This window comes from Strigops habroptila, chromosome 1 (assembly GCF_004027225.2).
Source record: "Strigops habroptila isolate Jane chromosome 1, bStrHab1.2.pri, whole genome shotgun sequence".
Lineage (NCBI taxonomy): Eukaryota > Metazoa > Chordata > Aves > Psittaciformes > Psittacidae > Strigops > Strigops habroptila.
The window spans coordinates 111460590-111473078 of record NC_044277.2 but is presented as its reverse complement, the minus strand read 5'-3'; the positions used below and the strand labels follow the sequence as shown (position 1 = coordinate 111473078).

Here is a 12489-nt window from a genome sequence, read left to right as displayed (position 1 = left end):
CTATAATGTAATATCTGAAAGACATTTCCAAGAAAGCATTACATTCTTCTGTCCAAATTGGTAGGGTAAATGGAGCAAATCAACTTAAACCTACACTGATCTCTGCAAATTGTTTATTTTGTTAGAACAACAATTAAAGCTTCATATGATCTCAAGGAATCAGAGATGTCATTTTCTCTTTTTTTTTTTCTTTAAGTGAATTTGACATCATCTCATCCTACAGATTTTTGTATTAGTCCCTTTACTCAAATCTAACTTACACAAACACTGGTAAAAAGATTAAAACTGCAACTGTAAGCCCAAGTGGAAACAATTTGGGAATTCAGCTTTTGAAAGTACTTTCAGGCATTAAGGTTTTTTAATGAGTAGTTTTGAAATTGCAGAGAGTAGCAAATTTCTGCCGATAATTCCATACCTAATGCAAATTTAGGCTCTGGCATGCACAAACCACAAAAAATGAATCGGTAATGTGTAAAATATCCATGCTCTCTTCAGTGCTATATCAAAGGTAAGGAGCAAAGGGAAAACCAGGCTGCAGCTGCAGACAGCTAGAACATGTTTTAACATACAATTCATTATTTTATGCTTGAGAAATCTATACACACAAGAGAAGTGACATCTAAAATGTCAGTAGCTCGGGAGTATTGGAAATTTAATTTTCTAACACATTGCGAAATACCAATGCTTACAAAAAATTGAAGCATATTTCTCCAAAGAAACGCACTTTATTCATAACACTTTTACCGTTTTATAACAAGCTAATTATCAATCTCCAGCAACTGAAGATAAATCAATCCACAAGTGAAGATGTGTAAAGTATTAGAACAAAACACAAATGATGTATTTAAGAACTCTAGGCATGAAACATCAAATTTCTTTCCCCTTTGCGTGGCACGTTTCAAGATAAATCCCCAAATTCGATTCTGTTCCTTTGAGGCTGATGATTGAAAAACATTACTCAATGCATACTGCTGCAAGCATTTTATATATATTACATATATGCAAAAAAGGTACGTGCATATAAATCTCTATATATGTATTTTCTACTGCAAGTTGCCTCCAGCTTTTTCCCCATTCCAGTCAGTCTACAACACAGAACTTCAGAACATCCAAAACTGAATGTTTCTTATTTCAAGCTTAGCTTTTGATCTTATATATATATTTTCACAGGTATTCGCTGTTTTGACAGCACTGAACCTTCAAAAGGCTTCAATTCCATTAAAAAGTATACCAAGTTGCAACATTTTTGCATACATGTGAGGAAACACAAGCCCCGTTGGCCTTCTCCAAATCTAATTAGCATTAGGAATGCAGGTTAGGAAGTTCATTGTAAAACAGCATGACAAAGGTACACTCATTCCTCATAATAAGCCAGGAGTTATTCGCGACTGGAAGACTTAATGTGAATAAACAATGTTGGATCTTGATTTCCAGAGCTTAGTATGCCACTCTGCGGATGATGAGCTCACAGGAAACAAGGACAGCCAAAACATAGTCCACCGTATTCTGATATTAAGTATTAATTTCTGATTTCTCCAAACATTTTATTTTAATTCTTTGAGGAAAGGAAATATACACTTTTATAACTCTGGAGGCCCAGAAATCACACCATGACTACCATCTTTGCAGGAACAAGAAATAAAACAGATAATATCTGAAGAGATACCTTACAGCTACTTAGAAAGAAGCCACTCAAGTACATCACTGGACCTGCAAAGAATCCTTTGCAGCAGGAATCCACAGCAATAAGCACTGCTCTATGCCAGGGAAACAAATGGCCTATCCGTGAGATGCCAGTCATGTTTAAGGGCCAAAGAGATGCTTTTCATTTGGCAAATCATGGAACACAGATTACTAGACCAGCTTTTATCAGCCTTAAAGTCGATGGTAAACCTATGGTATTTTGCTAGGCTCTAAATATCAGATTTACAAAGAGAGTAGAAAACAAACACTACTAACTTTTCTAGAAGCAACATCATCTTTACCGTAGAGTGTTTCCATGTTGACTTGTTTTTTTAAAGAAGAAATAAATTACTACAATTACCATAACCATGCACATTGCCAGTTTTCAAATGCAAGGAACTGCATTCTCCTTTCCAGAATCACTCTATGACTACTTCCAATAACTGACATGAGCTGTGCCTCCTGTATTCTGTTCTTCAGTTTTAGATCTCAGGACCTGCAGTGACCTGAGAAATTCATCATACCATCCATTATTACCTGGAGGGGATCAGTGGAAGTCCTGAACAAACCATAACAATGCATAAATAAAGAAGAAAATAGCCTAGCTGTTCATTATTAGACCAATATTAGCTCTTGAAAAGATCTTCTACCAAAATTCACTGAAAAGTTGAGCCATTTGTCTTGTTTGAATTAGTTGGGTTTTTTTAAGAAGACAACCCCACAGCCAAAGATCAAATGTAATATCAACAATAATAATTAATAAATAATAATAGTAGTTAGAATAATAAGTTATGTCCACCCCCCCATTCCATGGGACCTGAACGTGAATGCATCAAAGGCATGATAATGCAGTTAAATAGATTACAGCAGTTTTAATCACTGTAACAGGGTGATAGGACACACTACTTGCATTTTTCAATCACTGAACTAAAAATCTGGAAATGGAAAATAAAATCAAGTAGGAACAAACCACTGCCTTCCCAAAACAAAATTAAGAAATGATAGGCTTCATTTAGACTGGCATGTTTACATTTTTAATTATGATATTGCAAAAGCAACAGAAAGGAGGTTTCAATATAGATCCATATCCTGTATCCATGTAAGCTGGCACATGAAGAATCATCACTTTGAACAACTAAGAATTTGGTCCCCATTGTATGCTTACACTACATAAGCATACAATGAAAGAAAAGAAAAATGAAGTTTCAAATATTCAGCAGTACTTTCAAATATAAAGATGGCAGCTTTGCTCAGATCATAACTTATGGAAAGGTTCATCCCATTTCAGCAATGGAATTAGAGCAAGTCTTTGAAAGGTCGATATCCATAAACTAAAATACTGCTATTTTTTAAACTCCAGAGCAAGAAATATAAGCAATCTTATATAAATTATCAACAAAAGGTATGGTTTTTTTTTCAAAAACAACAAAACCAACATTTGGTGTTTGACATACAGCAATTTTTAAATAAAATACGAAGAAGTGCAGTAAATCTCAGCGATACTCCCAGTGGTAAAAAGGGTACTTTTCAGTGTATTTTAAGAGTCGGGGGGTTTTTATTGCTACCATCATCCTACAAAGACCAAAAAAAAAAAAAAGTACAGTTTAAAAAACAGCAACTGACTTGATGCTCTTCTCTTTTGACTGATAAAGACTGTTTCTAAAGCAAATAAGAAAAAAGAACTGGGAGCAACATAATTTAATTCTTTTTGCTAAATATGCTAGCTTCATCAAGCAAACAGGTTCCCAAGCAATGATTCTACAGCCTGAGATATCAAAACAATGTTTTAATGAGACATTTTTAGCTTTGGGATAGGAGGAAGGCATTCTAGGGGCTCACTGAATTCAGCCCTTTATAGCACATCCGACTGACTTTCCACAGTAACATGTATGGAATTAATTACACTCCAACCTTTAGCTCTTTCTGAAAGTGCTACTAGCATGAACTTCTGTGTTACTCTGTCCGGGACTCAACATACATACTAACCAGGTTATATTTACTTATATAAATAAAGAGCAAGAAGATTGATTTATTTTAATATTGACACAGCAGCAGTAGTCTGCATTCCAACATCAATTATTACAATTTCCATCCATTCAAAGGTAATTAAAAATTAGTAAACACATATGCAGTCTTAATTAATAGACTAGATTAAGTACTTGAATGTTAATTAACTGGATTAAAAAACTATTTGTACCAGTAATGGTTATTTACATTTTCATTAAGTACTAAAACCACATAAAACAATTCAACGCTATTAAATCGTGCAGTTAGGTCATCTTCCTCCAGCATAAGACCAGAAATCCTCTACTTCACAGAAACTCATAAGGCTAGAAACTTTTGCTACTAGAAAAAACTAGTATTTTTTCTCCCACTACAAGTAAGGGTGTCAAAAAGATGACTTGCATTTTGTGTATTCCTAGAGTATCTGTCCAAATTTTGTTAATTCTTTCATAATATTTATTGATGAATCTGACATTGACTCATGTGTAGGCACCAGTAAATATTTCAGACTTATTTTAACATCAGTTAGGATTACAGCTCTATTCTCCTGCTAGAAAGACAGCAAGTGACCACAGGATGTGAAAATCAGATGTGAAAACCAGAGGATTTGAAGATCCTTCACATCTCTGCACTTCAAGTTCACACTTTTTAACACAGAGTGAAACTGAAATCCCTTATCTTTTAAAATGATTAGGAGCATTTAAAATACCTGATTTCTTCTCGCTAGAAAGACACTTATCAAGATACTTTCATACAAGGACATTCCAAATTTGTTTCACTGTTCAGTGACCAATTGCTTGGCAGTTTATCTGTGGAGCAACCAGAAGTGTCTTGACTCCCCTGGCTGAACCATTGCACTTCCCCTCCTGACCCTTACAACAACTTCCAGATGCAATCTTCCCTTTCACAGCTGCTATGGTCTTCTGGCATTTATGCTCCACATCTTCTCCTGCAGGATGGCCATTCATGTACAAAACTACCTTTCACACACAAGACCAGCACTAACACCAATGCAGTGACTACATGCAGACTTCTAAACTCGAGCTTTTTGTTTGATAGGGGTGGAATGGAGGGAGGGAAAGGGAGCAACATGACTGATGTAAACTTGATCATCCTTCATGTTGCTTCTCCTCACTACGCTCAGCTACCCCTGCACGATCTGTCACATCACAGCCCTTTTGAGCCAGCTCTCAGTGCTGGAGCAGCTCAACACCCACTATAGGTGAGGCATCCACACTGGCAACAATTGTTGTTCTCAGTATATGCTTAATAACTGAACTGGATAACTTTTTCACAGGAGACTTTGGTCCTTGAAGGGAGAGACTGTAATGGTCCAAATGAGGTTCTAAAATCTAAACTAGCCATGTCAATAAATCTCCACCTAAAACAGCTAGTTCCAGCGTTTCCTTTAAAACCTGATATCAGAAGGTTAAGCTCAGCCCCATCCTGCAGTCCCAATGTACACGTCTCTGTGTGCACACACTTTTTGACAACCATTTGATCTGCTGGTATGAGAGATTTTAATCACTCAGAGCACTGCCATACACTCTCAGATGCGTGCAGCAAGTATCTGAAAAAAGAACATGGAGGAGGCTGGCAGAAAATTTAAACACGAGCATCACTGGCATCCTTTCCTCAGCAAAATACTTTTTCAGTTTTGAGCAACGCTGTACAGTGAACCCACAAGGCAACTACAGAACTGACTACACACTTCTGCTGCAAGGAGCACAACCCAAGTAGACTGCAAGAGAACATAAGCAGATTCCTATAGTAACTATTCAGGGTTGGCAAAAAACAGTCTGTGCATTATTCAGTCTGTGTTACAATGCAGAGCTAAAAGAGCACTTGTTTAATAATGCCCAGCAGTAAATCAAATTTCAGCTACTGGCACCTCAGACTCCAAAACATCCTGAAATACAAGTTGCTTGTGAATGAACAGATGAGTATAAGAGGCAAAACCACATAAATTCAGGAAATTAATTAGCAAGGGAGTAGCCAATTATTACTTAGACATGAAAGAAACTAAATATGAAATCAATTTGTAGGCTTTCTGATAACTGAACTGACTTTAATCGCCCCATGGCAGACCCAAATTCTTATCATTCCTTGAGCTCGCTTTCCTACATGGGTCATTAAAAACCCATTTAAATATAACTACTGTTTCAATGAACTGGTAAGAGGAAATACAGAAAAAAACTAGACATTTTCACAAATAATGCATTACTACCCACAGATATTTAAAAAAGATCAATTAGCAAAAATAATGTCTGCTTCAACAGACTTATAGATCACCCAACATTTTAAAAGGAGGAAAAAGGCAAACAGAGTTTCAATAGACAAACTGTAACACAAACAACAGACCTTTATAATTTCAATTAAATCTTTACCTGTCCTAATTCATCAGCTTCAGCCATGAACAACCTCATGAAGTTCAACAATGAGAAGTGCAAGATCCTACACCTGGGTCGAGGCAATCCCAGGAACAGTTACAGATTGGGCAGAGAAGAGATTCAGAGCAGCCCTGCAGAGAAGGACTTGGGGGTGTTGGTGGACGAGAAACTGAACATGAGCTGGCAGTGTGCGCTCACAGCCCAGAAAGCCAACTGTATCCTGGGCTTCATCAAAAGAAGCGTGACCAGCAGGTCAAAGGAGGTGATCCTGCCGCTCTACTCTGCTCTCGTGAGACCTCATTTGGAGTATTGTGTACAGTTCTGGTGTCCTCAACATAAGAAGGACATGGAGCTGTTGGAGCAAGTCCAGAGGAGGGCCACGAGGATGGTGAGAGGGCTGGAACACCTCCCATATGAAGACAGAGTGAGAAAGTTGGGGCTGTTCAGCCTGGAGAAGAGAAGGCTGTGTGGAGACCTCATAGCAGCTTCCCGATATCTGAAGGGGGCCTATAAGGATGCCAGAGAGGAACTCTTCATTAGGGACTGTAGTGATAGGACAAGGGGTAATGGGTTCAAACTTAAACAGGGGAAGTTCAGGTTAGATATAAGGAAGAAGTTCTTTATTGTGAGGGTGTTGAGGCACTGGAACAGGTTGACCAAAGAAGCTGTGAATGCTCCATCCCTGGCGGTGTTCAAGGTCAGGTTGGACAGAGCCTTGGGCAACATGGTCTAGTATGAGGTGTCCCTGCCCATGACAGGAGTGTTGGAACTAGATGATTTTAAGGTCCTTTCCAATCCTAACCACTTTATGATTCTATGAAGCCAGAACTAGCTTTTTATAACAATTTTTCACAGTAATGTAGCTAGAAGGAAGCCAACCAACTGATTTTCTTGTAATAGCTTTACTGCATTATTGCTTTTGGAAAAAGGACAGTTTCAGGGTCACATTCTACTATCAAATGTATTAGATTTTCTTTTTATTATACAGATGTGTAAGCTCATATAGAATCATAGAATGACCTGAACTGGAAGGGACCTCTGGAGATCATCTAGTTCATGCCCTTGTTCAAACCAGAGTCAGTGAGAGGAGGTTGCTCAGGGCCAGATTTACTTGCGTTTTGAATAACCCCAAGGATGGATACTCCACAACCTCTCTAGGAAATCTCTCTCAGTGGCCACTCTTGGTTTTAAGAATTTTTTTTTTTTCCCTTATAGCATATTGAAACTTTGCTTGTTGCAGTTTATGTCTGTTGCCCCTCAAACTACTCCTGTGCGCCTCAGAGAGAAGTCTAGCTCCATCTTTGCCATACCTGACAGAGAACGGCTACATCAAGAATGCTGTGCCTTAGGCAGCTGCACAGCCATACAGCACCCCTGAATGCCTCCTATTCTCTGTGATGTTTTCCAGCCCCCTAACCCACTCTGGTGGCCTCTGGCTGGGCCATCATGTTAATGTCTTTTTTGTACTGAGGAGGCCAAAATACTCCAGAAGCAGAGAGAAATACTCACTTCTGTCAACCTGCTGGTTATAGGATTGCTCATATAGCCCAGGATGGATCTGTTCATCTTTATCACAAGGGCATACTGCTCACTCATGTTTACTGGGTTGTTCTGTTCCTACTCAGGCAGTGTGCCTCCAGCCCATACTACTGTGTGGGGTTATTCCGGCCTATATAGAAGACTCTGCATTTGCCTTTGCTGAACATAATCCGCCCCTTCAAAGCCCCATGATATAAAATAACCACTGCTGGAAAATAAATCATAAGTCTCACTAAAAGTCATTCTCAAATCTGCTCCTATAGCACTCTGAGTAATTCTAGAACCAATAGTAAATTGCAATCTAATCTTCTCCCAGTAGGATTTAAATGCAGTTTTAGGTATTACCTTGTAAGTTCTTATTAAATATATTTGAAATATATTTAAAATTTTAAAATATTTAAAACATATTAGTTTAATTTTACATATATTTACAATAATTTTTTCTCCCTTCTCTATTGCTGAGCAGCAGACTAAAAGCAAGCATGACTATGGCAGCCTGGAAAGTAATTTGTTTATACTCTGTCTGAATTGCTGTCGACTTGACCTCCATGGGTTAAGTCAGGCTAAAGTTTAGACCAAGAAATAAGACAATAACTAAGCAGTGCTAAAAGTATTACAAGGGCTATTAAAGGTAGCTGACACTGAGCTTCCTATCAGGTTGGCTGGATTTGCTTTTTCCTGATCTCAGACCTTGAATCTATCAGACATACTGCTTCTGCGTAATGTACTAAACGAGACTCAAGCCACCAGCCTACGTGTGCAGCCTGACAGACACAAGTATGTACAGAGCATGCACAAACTGATTATCCTGCAAAGCCATTCTGACATGCTCGCCTGGCCAAACCAACTGCATGGACACAGCAAGTCCAACACCAGAGCTGGATCTTGGACTTCATCACCAGTTAACAACCAGCTAACTTCCACAGCCAAAGAAAACATCTACATTTGTCATCTCCTGCAGAGAGACAACCCAGCAGCCCTGTCCAACAAAGCCAGAAGGCATTGCTGGCAGAAAGAAAAGTATAAGCAGTCAACATTTCATGAAGCTGACAGACACGGGCAGAAGGACATGGATGTCAGTAGATGGATTTCTTTTTGGTAGGGCATACTCAGCTGGGCCAGGAAAACATAGAAGCTCCAGTTCGTAATGTTAATTCATACTTCTGAATGCTGCATTTCTGCTGTTAACTTTAACTATGCCAAGGAAGGCTCCACAAGCAGTATGAATTAGCTGGTGATGCCAGCCTTCTCAGTGGAGATAACAACTGAATGAATTAATCAGTACTGGTACCTGCAGCTACTAAGCTAAGCCCTGGTTAAAGAGCAGGCAGCACCATCACTGCACTCTGGTCTCTAGGAGGATGGGGGCAGCCATGTAAAACCCAAAATGCAGAAACATTGCTGACGCATCTCAGTGCAAAAATGGTCTGATCAAGATTAGGGGCTAAGAGACTCCAGAGCTTGCAACTACACACAAAACTACTGCTAAAATGAGAGTACAGGAATAAAGAAAGACTTTATCCCTTTTAAACTTTCTTTTCTTTGATGTTTCTCAGCAAAAATGAAGATTTTACACTGAGAGAAATTTGCTTTCCTCAGTTGCTACAGTACCTCCACACTACAGGTACTAAAATTGTTTAATTCCATGCTCATCTGGGCTGTGAGAACAGCTGAGGAAAATACTTCTGTCCTGAATTAGAAAGCTTTTCTATCATTGTTTTTTTTGGTCATGGGATTTTTGTAATGGGTTGTTTCTTCACCAGCTCTTCCTTTGAAAGCATATAGAATATAATGCTACCCTGTTATTTCCTTAAATCCTCAATTTATACAGAAAAGATTTCTTTCAAAATCCCTTTGTAAAAACCACCCTCTTGTTCAAGGCTAAGGACATACTCTGCAAAATTAATACAATATATGATTTTCCATGGTATCTCCTTAGCTCATTTTGAAAAGAAATAGGAAAAAAATGTATCTATGCTGGCTGCAAGAGGTGCATAAAGAAAGCATGGTATTGGAAGAGAAAAGGCTGTGCTTGGAAAGTAGATGGGACACATTTGAGTGTGTGAATAAGCCAATTTAATCTTCTCCCATTTTTGATCCCTCAGCACAAACGAGTATATGCAAACCATACTGAGGACAATGTTGTCACTGTTGCTTTGGAAGCAATTTTACATTTTTAGAGTGCTCTATAATAGTCTGCCTCCTTTTCTCAAAGGACAAGGCTCAAAAAAGATACTCTGATTGTTCTCCATCCAGCTGAGCTCGTGGGTATGGGATGACTCTGCAGGTCAGCAGATTTCCAAGTCAACAGCATGGACCATACAGGAGTTCGGTGTTTTATTTCTGCCACAGAGGTCAGCAGTTAAGTAGTGACGCTATGCAGTAAGTAATCCAGACACTGGGTTATTAGAGGGGCTAGTGTCACACAGAAAGATATATTGCTGAAATAAAGATGTATTAAATCTTAACAGTTGTCTCATCTGTCACTAGGAGCTGCAGGCCCTGAGTAGCAAGAAAAAAATGGTTTCAGAAACCTCCAAAAAGACCAGGCTTTCCATTCCTCTGTTACAGGATCAAAACAGCAGCATTTAAAACCTAAGATTTTAATTTCAGCTGAGGTACAAAAAGGTATCTAGTTAGTTAAAGCACAAGCCAATCTTTGTAAGCTTATTAAACTTCAGGAAAATAGATTTTGTAAAATATAGCTCTTCATTTTGTATCGTGTGTGCCGTTCAGTGTAATTTGCATGCAAAAGCCAGGAGAACGTGATTAAAAATACCCATCTAGAGACACAGATGAAAAACTTCAAACATTTTCTGATTCCCTTCTGTTCCACTCATTATTTCAATACCTCACTACAACAAAGGAATAGATAACACTTGTCCTTGACATTAGCCTAAATTATCTTCGGTGTGCAATACAATACCTATTAAATTAGGCTTATTTTGAATCAACGTCAAGGTCTGTTCAAAAGGTAAAACTCTGTGTACCTTTTGCCTTTGGTATAACACTTTTTTTTTCCACTCAAGAAACTTATCAGAGGTCTTAAAAACAACAAGATAGGGATTTTTTTTATTTTTTTTTTTTAACTAACTTCATTATCTAGTATTTAAAAACGTCAAAGAGAGAGACATTTACCTCTGGCATTTTAAAATAACAATAACAATATTCTTCATTTTTTGCATAATGACAAAAATAATCAGCACATTAAGCAATAATTCATGCCTCCCCTTCTTTAAATAAGGTTTTAAATAAATCTTAAATGCAAACGACTGATTGTTCCCTCGTGACTAACATTTTCTATTATTTTCAAATGTAACAATAGTGAAAACAATGCAACTTAACTTACAGTCCATTAGGACTATCCTTACAAAAGGAAGAATAAAAGGTAGAGGTTCAACAGCGCCAGGTTGATGGCAAGCGACATGTACCAGGACATCCATGGAGGTTGTCCCCTCCCTGTGGCAGGCCCCAGGTAGAGGGGTCTTGACTCTCCAGAATTGGTCATGAACCTATGCCAGATAAGGAGCTCTGGTCTTAAGGAAAAGACACTCATTAGACAACATTTGATAACCTAAAAAGGGAGAGGATCCCAAAACAGCCATACTACTGTTCTTCCTAAACACCTTTGGTTTTCTACAATCGAGAGGATTATACTGATCTCTATATGAAGAAAAACCAACCTGGTTCATCCACATCCAATGGATATCCACCTACCATACACTGTAATCTGCTAGGAGGGGATGGGGTCTGTGTTTATTTCCATAAAACACCATGGTAAACAACATAGTAACTGAGCCTCAGGGACTTTCACAAAAACCTAGGCTCCCAATACCAAAATGAATGATCTAGAGCCACATTTTCAACAATAATTTGGCATATAAGGTTGTAGAATGGCATCTCATTTATTTTCTCTCTATAAAATCATTAGAAATCAGATGCCAAGATATTTTTTAATTTCTGCTTTTAAAAGCTGCTTGGCAACTTTTCAAACCTGACCTCTAAATGCTTATGAAGACAAACACAAGCAGGAAAAAAAAAGCAGCAAGAAGAAGTGAAGAGCAAGGAAGGAGGACCTCAGAAGGAAACCAGGTGGTTAATATCATCACGTCCATCTTCAAAACACATTCACTGGACGTCAAGTGCTTTTGTTTCTGGGAAACGCAGGAATGGATAGCAAAGGAGATCTCTGATATTACTGTAACGATAGTTTGCATCAGTCCATGATTCTTGGCGCAAACTAGTTGGTGACTAGTTGGCGCAAAGCCTCCACCGCCTTACAGCACTCTTTCGTTACATAGGGTTGCAGCACTCAAGCATTATAACCAAAGGGACAGGAACATAAATAGGCACTTTTGATGGAATTATACTCCTAAATCATTTAGTATGAAAGCTTCGAAGACTCCAGCCTTATTTTCAGAACTCATTTTGAAAATTAATTCCCTAAATGGCTCTGGAAAATAGGACCAATGTACCTACATCAGCTAGATGAATCCTAAAAACATTTTTAGAAAAGAAACATTCAAAAGAGAAATTACATTCATATGCACAATCATTTCAGGCTACCAAACTTGGGAACGCACTATCATTCTTAGATTTTACCTTGACTCACCCCATATCCATGAATGCCTTTTTCAACACATACTATAAATGTCACCAAGCCTGGAGAAAGAGATACAAGGATTGCCAAAACCGAACAGCTTCAACCGGTGGACAAGGACTGCACTGAAAACTTTGAAACAGATCCCCTTCCATCTTGCAGATGCCCCAATTCCTCCCCATCTCCTCTGGCCTCCTCTTTGTTTCTCCTCTTTTCTCTCCTAGAAAAATTAAGGTTATAAGTAGATGGTAATCCATGCCAGGGCAGCAGGCC

At 38.4% G+C, this 12489-nt stretch overlaps 1 protein-coding gene across 15 annotated transcripts in view; it reads right to left on the bottom strand.

Annotated features, from left to right (window-relative positions):
• The window catches only part of PARD3 (par-3 family cell polarity regulator), a 453511-nt gene that overhangs the window by 303159 nt on the left and 137863 nt on the right, over positions 1-12489 (bottom strand). The gene's annotated exons all lie outside the window — the stretch shown is intronic.